Source organism: Macrotis lagotis, unplaced genomic scaffold (assembly GCF_037893015.1).
Source record: "Macrotis lagotis isolate mMagLag1 unplaced genomic scaffold, bilby.v1.9.chrom.fasta BILBYCTG385, whole genome shotgun sequence".
NCBI classification, from domain to species: Eukaryota; Metazoa; Chordata; class Mammalia; order Peramelemorphia; family Peramelidae; genus Macrotis; species Macrotis lagotis.
Genome location: NW_027422292.1, coordinates 150,095 through 160,595, shown reverse-complemented (window position 1 = coordinate 160,595; position 10,501 = coordinate 150,095). Strand labels below are relative to the sequence as shown.

Below are 10,501 nucleotides of genomic sequence, written 5' to 3'. Positions count from 1 at the left end.
GGATGCTGTGCACAAAGAAGGACAGGTGGCTAAATGCAGCAATGAACATGTATTTCTTAAATAACTCCTGCATAACCAGGCCTATGCAAGATTATGGATATGGAAATACTGCTAGGGACACAGCTACTCACCACGAGAAACTTTCTTTTGATGAAACAGGAAATGCACAAAAGTATAGAGAATAAAAATAGATGAAGGCAAAGTACAAGGCAGTCTGAGAGTGAGGTCACCAGCAGTGGGGATCAGGAGAGGCTCATGGAACAGGGGATGCTTGGATTGTGTCCACATGGAAGAGAGGAATTGTGTGAGACATAAGGACAGAGGGCCAGTTTCAGAGTCAGGATGGCTCAGAGTTCAAATCCTGCTTTGGACCACACCAGCAGCAGGCCCATAGTCATGTCTCTTAATCTCTTAGTGCCCTATACAGCTCTGAAAGGTCACAGAAACCTTGAGATGGGTTATCAGTTTTACTGAGAAGGCCAAAAGATGAAAGGGTGCTTGACTAGAAATACTCTGATTTATGCTGGCCTAGGGTCCCATAAGTAGTAAGTACCTGAGGTTGGATTTGAACTCAGATCTTCCTAACTGCAGGCCCCATGCTCTCACCACTGAGTGACCTAGATGGGAAAATTCCAGTTCTCAAAAGGTTGTGACTAAGCTACTGTTCAGGCGGCTACGTTGAGGAGAGGCAAATTAGGGAAAGAGCACATTCTCAGTGCACGGAAGTTTTCCAATCACTCAGTCTCATATATTCACCACCTGCCACAAGGGAAAACTCTAGTTGTCCTACCGTTGTTAAGATCTCTTCAAATGTCTTGATGGATGGTCAATGCAAGGGGCTGGGAGCAGCACCTATAATCCCCCAGAGAATGGACATTAACTGTTATGTGAACAGAAAGAGAATCTTGATGTATCCTCCTGGAAAATTTGCACTTGAGCAATGTTTAACTAAGCAAAAATGAATGAAGGTATTCAGGTCTGATTCAATATTAGGAAAACTATCAGTTGCATAAGTGATCATAACAATAATAAAACAAACAGAAATCAAATGATTATCTTAAGAGATGCAGCAACAATGTTTCACAAAATATAGCATGCATTCCTAGTAGAAACATCGGAGATCATGGGGAAAAAGGGAGATTCTAAAAGATCAAATGAAAATCTAGTTGAAATCATTAACAACTTTAGCAACTTTGACATTATCTTTAGCATTAACAACTTTTTTTGTTTTATAAGATAATGCAACATAAATCATCAGATTTTGTTTTTTTTTGGGGGGGAGGGGTTTGACTGTAGGATTAAGATCCCCAATTTAGAAAAAAGCTAACACTAACAGGTAAGTCAAAGTAACAAACCTGTTGGCTTAAGTTTAGGTTAATTATAGATTTTGTAAATGAATGTATGGTTAAGACTTTATCAATTAGTAGAAAATAACTTAGTATCCCATATATATAAGTGTCAGAATAAAATCATCACTAATAAAAAGAAACTTTTAAAGGCTAAATTGCCCTTTTTGACATGTGGAGAAAGAGGGCCATTGACAAAAGATAAATTCTTTTGACTTCTTGAATAAGTTTTCTTAGCTAGAGGTTAAGTATAAGCTGAGTAGTATAATCTTCAAAGGTTGGATTTCCTTTTCTGGCAACTGAAAGCACAAGTTTGTCTAGTAAGCACAGGTCCCTTGAAAGGAAGATTTCTGGCTATAAAATCCTTCAGCTTTGGGGTAAGACCTTCTACAGTTATCTCCCTTTGACAGCTCAGTGTTGACCATAGTATGACTTTTGGTTCAGAAAACTTGGGAGAAGTAACCAGATGGACGACCTGCCTAATCGAATTGAATTATGTTCAAAACAAGTTTCCTGAGATTGCTGATGTGTTTTTAATCCTCTTTTTCTGTTATAAAAATAAACTCTGTGAATTCTCTTCTATCACTAAATACTGAGGAATTAGTTAACCTGACTTAAGGGAACCTCTCACAATTCCATTAAATCATTGGTTTACTTACTTGGAAACTTTGTACCTGAAAATTATTTCATTTTTTAGATAATTAACTTTTGCAGACAAGCAATTTCAGCTTTGGGAGCTCTCAAGTCAGACAGTAAGCGGACCTAGAAAGAGATTATGGGGGGGGGGGAACTCTGTGATTATAGAGACTTCTGGTTCATAGTTCAAGGGCAGAGAGGAGAATTTCTGGAAAAAGGAGCTAGAGAACCTGAGGAGTAGGTATCATTTCTGGTCACAAGGGGTGAGGGTCCCTGAGGAATAGCATTACTTATGATCCCAATGGAACAGGGTCCCTGAGGAGCAGTACCAGTTGTAATCCCAAAGGATTGGGGGTTCTTCCTGGTCAACAAAAGCAGTGAACAATCCTCTCCCCAAATCACATCAGTTTTGGACCACCAAAGAGTTTCATACCCCTGTATCTAGATCTGAATACAGCCATGCGAAAAATTCTGAAGCTTTACACAATCCCTTTCCTTCTGGAGCCTTCAATGAAGTATAAAAGGCAAGGGTAGCAATCAGGATCTCAGACAAAGCAAAAGCTGAAGCAGACCTAATTTAATGAGATAAGTAGGAAAACTCTATCTTCCCTAAAGGTACCATAGACAATAATGTAATATCAATGCTAAACAAATATGCATCAAATGGCCAAGCATCTGACTTCTTAAAGGAAAAAAAAACAGATGAGTTACAGAAAGAAATAGTCAAACCATTCTAATGTATGAACCCACCTTTCCCCTCTCAGAATCAGAAAAATCTACTCATAACATATATACAGAAGAAATCAAGAAGACAACAAGAATATTTTAAAAGTTAGATTTGGTAGATTTCTGGAGAAAACAGAATGGAAATAAAAAGAAATATATTTTTTTTCTTTGCTGTACATGGTACCTTTATAAAAACAAGCAAATCTTAGGGCATTGCCCCTCATGAGGAATAGGAAGAAAAACAGAAATACTAAATGGAGACCTTTACTGAACTTTTATAGAACAAAGTGCAAGATGAATTGCCCAGTTGTGGAAACTTAGATCACAAATTAATTGGAAAATAAATAATCTTAAAAATGAATGAGTCAAAGAATAAATCAGAACAAAGCAATAATTTCAATTAAGAGAAATATACAAATGAAGCAACATACCAAAATTTCTGGCAACAACCAAATCAAGACTTAGGGGAACCTTCTTCTATTTCTAAATGCTTATATTTTTAAACAACAGAAAAAAGAAACAAGGAACTGGGCATGAAATTGTAAAAAGTAGAAACCAAAAACAAATGGAAATATGCATTTACACATCAAAATGGAAATCCTCAATTAAATGATAAGATTATGAAAATTTAAAAATTAAACAATAATAAGTAAGTGTTGAGTTTATGAAAATATAAACAGAATAGATTTACCATTTTTAAATTTGATTAAAACAAGAAAAAAAATCACGACTGGTCTCAAAAATGAAAGGACACATGCATAGCCAATGAAGATGAAATTAAAACAATTTATAGGAGTCATTTGATTCAAGTAGATGCCAGCAAAATTGACATTCTTCGTGAAATAGATGAATACTTACCAAAATGTAAACCCTCTATGTTAACAGAAAATAACATAGAAGATTCCAATAATTCTGTCCCCAAAAAAGAAACTGATCAAGGGAAAAAAATGAGTTTCCTGGGGAAAAAAATGCAAAGCATCAGATGGATTTGCCAGTGAATCCTACCAAACATAACTATTTGTAAAAAAACAACTTATAATGGAGTCCTAACATATTTCTCTTATGACACAAATATGGTTTTCACATGTAAATAAAATGTGAAATTATACATATACTTAAACATTGTCAGTAGAGGCATGACATGATATGTTCATTTTGAAAATTAATTGTGATTTATACACAGCAAGTAAAAGGTACTTTAGAACTTTTAAAACAAAGACTCCATTATACCCCAAGGAAGTCATCAGTAATTAAAAGATGTTTCCATATACACCAAAACATTTTTAGCAGCATTTTTGGGGGCAGCTGTGAATTGGAAACTAAGTAGTTGCTCAGCCACCATGCAATGGCTAAGCTAGGCAAGGAACATGAGTGACACAGAGGTGTATCACCATGCTGTAAGAAAGGATGTGTGTGGGCACCACCCCATCAGGAGTACTGGAACCTCAGCTGCTGGGCTATGGGACAGAGCTGTAGGGCATTACCTAGCTGAGATGGTCATTTCCCATCATGAGCTGAACACTTGGAGGTCCCAGGGCTCTAATTATACCTGCACCCAAGCCCAGGCAGCCCCAAGGCAGAGATGGCGACACTGGCAGCCCCTTGGACCGGAGGAGCAGGAAGTGGGAGCAACATCCCACCACAGATGGAGTCAGCTCACAGGGATGTCTACTGGCTGGGCTTCTTTGAGGTAGGATGAAGGATAGGATATTGTGTCAAAACCACCATCGCTCCCTTGGATCATGAGAACATGTAATTATAGGTACATAGTCAGTCACCATGGCAAACATTTAGGATCGTTTCTTACTCTGAGTGCTGTTCCCAGAAACAAAGGCTGTCTTGGTCTATATAAAGAAAATGGAGCAAAGGTGATTAGAATCTGTCCATATGACGCAATTGATTTTATTTCCTTTGCCCATTAGCAAAAGTTAATTATCACAAAACTGGAGCTTTCTGGATATAGATACCTGCTAGTGACTGCTTCCATGGAAGGTATGATGACAGCAGTCACCTGTACCTACAGAGCTGACTTAGAGTTTACCTGGCTTTGAGCGGGGGGCGGGGGGAAGAACAGACATATATATGACCTGTTCATACATTCAAAACAAGTGATGCAAAGGAAAGGATTTTTCAGAAGACTGATGGCTACTACTATAAGGATGGCTCCCTATGCAGGAATTTCATTTTATTTTTACTTTTGGTACCTTAAAGATTGTTGGCCTCTCCCATCCTCCTACTTTCTTCAAAGGTCTTCATCAGACAGTCCAAATGTCTTAGTTCTGAAAATGCAGATAAACTTGCATTGTATTCCTGTGGCTGAAACAACAGCACAGACAGTATCTCATCCACTTGATCTAACCTCTCTTTAAATGCAGTTCAGAACTGTTCTTCAAAGTTCTTAAAAGTGCCTCCCAATGTTGAAGGCACTGAAGAATGAGTACAGACAGCATGGGATATTCAGAGGACTCTATGAGGATCTCTCTCTCTCTCTGTCTGTCTCTCCATTTTTTAGTTCTTTCCAAGGAAAATTGAGTTAAGTGCCTTCCCCAAGGCCACACAGCTAGGTAATTGTTCAGTGTCTGAGCTCAGATTTGAAATCAGGCGCTCCTGAGTCCAGGGCCAGTGCTTTACCACTGGGTCACCTAGCCACCCCTCAGGGTTTGTCTCTTAACTACATTGTGTGTGTTTGCTCTTAAGGCAGATTATTCTCAATTTACAAGCAAAAGAATCAGTTTTAATACCTCAACTAATCATATTTTTATTTTATTTGTATATACATTTTTGTTGTTTTACTTTCCTATTGACAACTGGATGGAGGGCAGCAGTGTCTATACATTAAGTGAAATTTAAAATTATAGTCCCTGGTATGGAAATATTTAATATTCTTTTTAAGCCAAAAATTAGAAGTGTTTCCTGAATTTTTCATTTGATAATTTATCATTTTCATTAAAATAATTTAAAAAGGACTGAAAAACCGATGAGTTTCATTGATGCCCATTACAGATTTTCTGAGATTTTCTCTTAATTTTATTGTGTTTTCCAAAAGTTTTTTTTTTTAATAATCATAGAACTCAAAAAATCATAACCTGAGGCCAGACTTAATGAAAACCTATTCTGAATTTTACAATGAACCAGGTTCATTTTGCTTTCTGATTCAGATTTAATCATTTGTGCCTTTTGTAGCAAGAATGTATATGGAAACTTCTCCTTCATCAGTTCGATAAGTTTCCTTGTAGGTACTAGAATAAAGTTCTCTGATACTATGTGACAGTTTACTTAAGCTTTCATAAAAGACAACCTATTCCTAAAAGTCAGTTAGAATGAATGTGAGTAAACTTAGTGATCTCAAAAAAACAGGCCAACCCTGACAGATTTTATTTGTAGAAGTGGGTTGGATTGTAATTTCTGTTGCATGTGTACAGGTAGATTGTCAGCATCCTCCTTGTTGCCAGTATATGTATTATATAAACAATTAGGATGATACATGCATTCATACATTACAGTATCACAAGGGCAGCTAGGTGATGTTGTGGATAGAGCACTGTCCTTGCCTCAGTCACTTGCCACTTGCTATCTGTGTGACCCAAGGCAAGTCACTTAACCAAGGCTCTTTTCATTCTTCCTGATTCATATCTGGCCACTGGACCCAGATGGATCTGGAGGAGAAAGTGAGATTGGTAACTTAGTACAGAACCCCCCCCCCCCATATTCAAATCGAATTCCTGTGCTTGCCATGGCATCACCTCCCTGATATCATGGTCTCCTTCAAAAATGAAGGACGAACAACATATAATGTTTCAAAATGTTCTTCCATGAGAGAAACATTTTCAGTCATGGAAGTTTATTTAATGGTGATACTGAAAATAATTTCTAGTCATCTTCTGTTCAAAAGTGAGCAATTTAAAAATGCCAGGATTCATTTTTTGTAGATGATAGCATCATTATTATTTATTTGTGCAAATTCATTTTAAAGGGCATGATATGTAAATTCATTATCATGAGATGAGTCAGAAAATTAGTGGACATCATTGGTGGCCTCCATGTTTGTTTTGAGTTAAGAGAAAGAACATTTCTTGTAAGGCCATTCGAAATTGATGGATTTTGATCAAGAATGAGATGAAATGTGTTGATTTTGGTTTGACTTCACATCAGATAAATATTTGTTTCATTAATAAACTTGCCCTTTGACAAAACTATATGTGTGGGTTTCCCCTTCTGGGTTATAATAGTATTACTCTATATTATCAAGCAACCTTGAGCTAAGTTAAATGGGTAAAACAAATATCTTCCAGGATTTCCTGAAAGGAAACTACAAGTGTTTTACTGAAGGAAAATTTGCATTCTGTGCCATTTAGAGAATACATTTAAAAATTTAACAATAAATAAATAAATGTTTCAAAAAAAGAAAGAAAGAAATGATGGGCATGAAATATAGAGAGAAGTAAGGAAAATATCTTTGCGAACTGATTTAAAGTGAGATAAGCAAATTCAAGAAAATTTTATGTGTCCATGCTAACTACACCAATTTAAATAGAAAGGATTGTTCAGTAAAAAACTTAAAAGCAAAATGTGAAAAAGCAAATGGACCAGAAAAGGAAATACAGGAAGACAACATCACCATACCTTGTCCAAGAGGTGAGATCCAAAGAGATTACTTCTGTTCCACCCTAAAACAAAAAATACTATTTGTCATATGGCATGACTCTCAAGAAGGGAGAGAAGTGATATGCCAGTGATGTAAGAAAGAGAAAACATTAATAAAAACAATTAAAAAGAAGCCAATAATCTTGAGGGTAGTAATAGAACAGGGAAAAGAGGAAAGAATGGGTTTTGGTCAAGGATTATCAGTGGTAGATCAAAAAACACTTCTATAAATCAGTCAATATGATAGCAACTGTTATTGAGTCCTGCCTCACATTTCCTGACTGACTTTATTTGGGTAAAGAATTTTCAACTCCAGTGGGACACTTTCCAGTCTGTTAAAAAGTGAAAGGCAGGACAATAGATAAGATTAGGTGTTCAGTATACAGAAGCAAACAGATTTTAAAAAATGGCATTTAATAACTTCAAAGACAGCAGCTGGAGAGGGTTGATAGAAGTTAGAATACAGAAATTGGTATAGAAACAGAGAAGACAAAAGAGAGGTGGTTTTCCAGATAGTTCATAGGATATCAGTACCTCACAGCACTTATCAAATTAAATTACATTTGTTCTTCATGTGTATTATGATATAAAGGAGCTGGAGCCATGATCCGCAAGTGAATTGCATTCAAGTGCTGTGCAAAGTCACCAGGTTCACTTTCTCCTCCAGAGCCCTCTGGTTCCAGTGACCAGATATATATCAGGATGACTGGAGATGGCCTTGGCTTTTATAAGGGAAAGTCTTTGATGGGTCTCAGTTTGACTGAGCTAATCCCTATTCAATGATAAAGCCTAAGAAAGAAAGAAATGAAGCAAAAAATGTCCTCTTTTACCTAGTCAAAAAACAAAAACAAGCAATATGGGAGCGGAAGACACTCAGGGTTTCTCTTCAATACAGAAAAAAATTGCTCTTTATGTTCTGTCTGAGCCAATTTAGGTGTGGAGAGTCAATAGCCAAATGAAGGCAGAAGGAGGAAATTGTCATTCACATCCATGGATAGGGGAAGAAGTTATGATAGAAGAAGTGTAAGTGAGAATCACAGAAAAGAAAATGGATTATTCTGCTTCTGTAAAGTTGAAATAGTTTGGCCTAAAGAGAGCAAAGGCAGACAAACTGAGAAGGGAAACAGATATATGAGGAAACACACCTTAGCACTAAATATCTCTGAGGCTTATTGCATACAGGAGATGAAGAAGGAAGTGCTTCCATTTTCCAGGATTAAGAGTCTTTCTCCAATAGGACAAAGGAACAGGAAATTTTCAAAAAACGAAATGCAAGTAAGTCATCAACAAATCCCTCCAAATGATAGACGTGCCCATTAAAACAACCCCGATCTTTCAGGATGAAAATATAGAGATCTGCAGGTTCAGAGATAGTCCCCTCTATCTGACTCACAATAAGCATCATGGAAATGATGGGAGGAAATGCCCCCCCCTCACTTTTTCTAAACAAAAGAGATGATAAGAAGGACAGGGCCAAAGTTCCCACCCTGTCTTCTCTCTCCTCAGTTGTAAGACAAAGCCAAGATGGAGAAAGGGAGGATGGAAACATCCATGTGAGGAGGGGAGGGAAGTAGTGGCCTGGAAGGCTGGTCCCTGCTTGTCTGCACCAATTCCACCCTGCCCCTACCCCTCATCCCACAAGCCCCAGACACTCAGACACAGGCCCGGGCAATCAGGAAGCCCCAGGCAGGGGCAGCCCCAGAGGGCCAGCCAAGCCCAGGTTCACCCCAACACATACACACATACATCCTCTCCACACACTCACACACACAGACACACACAAAGAGAAATGGATGATCCGACCTATTTACACAAGACATGCAAAAACAAAATTATGAATATCTGCCACCCGCCCTTACAGACATCTCCTGAGGACTAAGAAAAACCAATGGAGAGGAAGGCTTCATGAAAAGCTTGGAGGTGGGGGTAGAAAAGGAAGGAAAGGAGAATAAAGGGAGAAACTGAGGCAGGACTAGAGTCAGGGGTACTTACCTCCCTCACAGCCCCTTGTGCATTTTGCAGGACCCTCAGGGATTGTCAGTCTGGAAGATGGAGGGAAATGAGGGTAAAGAAGGGGAGAGCTGTAGGGGAGGGCAAGGCAAGTGGTGAGGGGTCCCAGATCTCCACTGTCTCCCTGCTACCTCACATCTTCTGGCAGAGACAAAGAAGCTTCCTCTCAATATAGGGTGGGAGGGGGTGAGTACAGTGATGTCACGGAAGGGTGGGGCTTGCCTCTTTCTCTGAGCAGAGTGGAAAGGAGGGGGTTCTGTGATCTGAGGAACAGAACAGTGGGGACCTCCCCGAAAGCTTTCTCTCAGTTCCCATCACCCAGCCTGGCAAGGGGAGGAGACCCGGGCCTGACCAGGGGCACAGAGTTCTCAGGGCACTCTGCTGGGGCTGGGGGTGGGGGACAGTAGCTCAGCTCAGCTTGGGGTGGGGGAGGGTGGGCCTCTTTGTGGAAACTGGGAGAGGGAGGCCCAGGGAGGGAGGGGGAGCTCTCCAGATGGAAGAGCACAAAAGGTGCAGCAGCATCTGGGAATCAGCAGCCTTGAAGAGCACTGGGACAGCTCCCAGGGCCCACAGCAGAGGAGGAGGGGCTGGTCCGGGGGAGGGGCCAGGGCTCAGCCTTCTTTTTCTAGGCTGGAGGAGACACAGATGGAGGCGAGGTGGGGAGAGACAGAGGGCCACCCAGGCACCAACCCAATGCCTACCCTCTTTGTTTATGTGTGGAGACTCTGGCCTAAATCCTATAGAAAATAAAACTCAGCGGGAACTCCACCCGCTCTTCTGGTTCAGTCTCCTCTACAAAGTGACTTCATAAATGTCTTTGTCAAACTACTTCAGATTTGTAGCTTTATTCTCTCCAATACCAGCTGCCCTGCCGCTAGTGAACTGGCACAATGGAGACACAAATTGAATTAGAGTCAGAAGACCTGGACTGCTATTCTGCTTACACATTTTGTGACCTTAGGCATGCCACTTAAACTCCCTAAACCTCGATTTTTCATATCTGTAAGAAGGGAGTGATAACACCTATGCTAAGAAAATTACTGTCCTTTTAGGGATCAAATAGAATGTTTGCAAATTGTTTTTCAAGCCATGACACACTGTGAAATGTTTATTAGAATTATTATTCATTTCTGTTATTA

General features: G+C 39.3%; 1 long non-coding RNA gene across 1 annotated transcript; it reads right to left on the bottom strand.

Moving 5' to 3' along the window:
- Positions 1 to 4,560: 4,560 nt before the first annotated feature.
- On the bottom strand, positions 4,561 to 9,493 carry LOC141504140 (uncharacterized). Its single transcript, XR_012473226.1, has 3 exons — positions 9,345 to 9,493; positions 7,332 to 7,375; positions 4,561 to 5,024 (listed from the first exon to the last, which is right to left on the bottom strand). It is a non-coding gene; the product is annotated as an uncharacterized LOC141504140 (long non-coding RNA).
- Between the last annotated feature and the right edge of the window lie 1,008 nt (positions 9,494 to 10,501).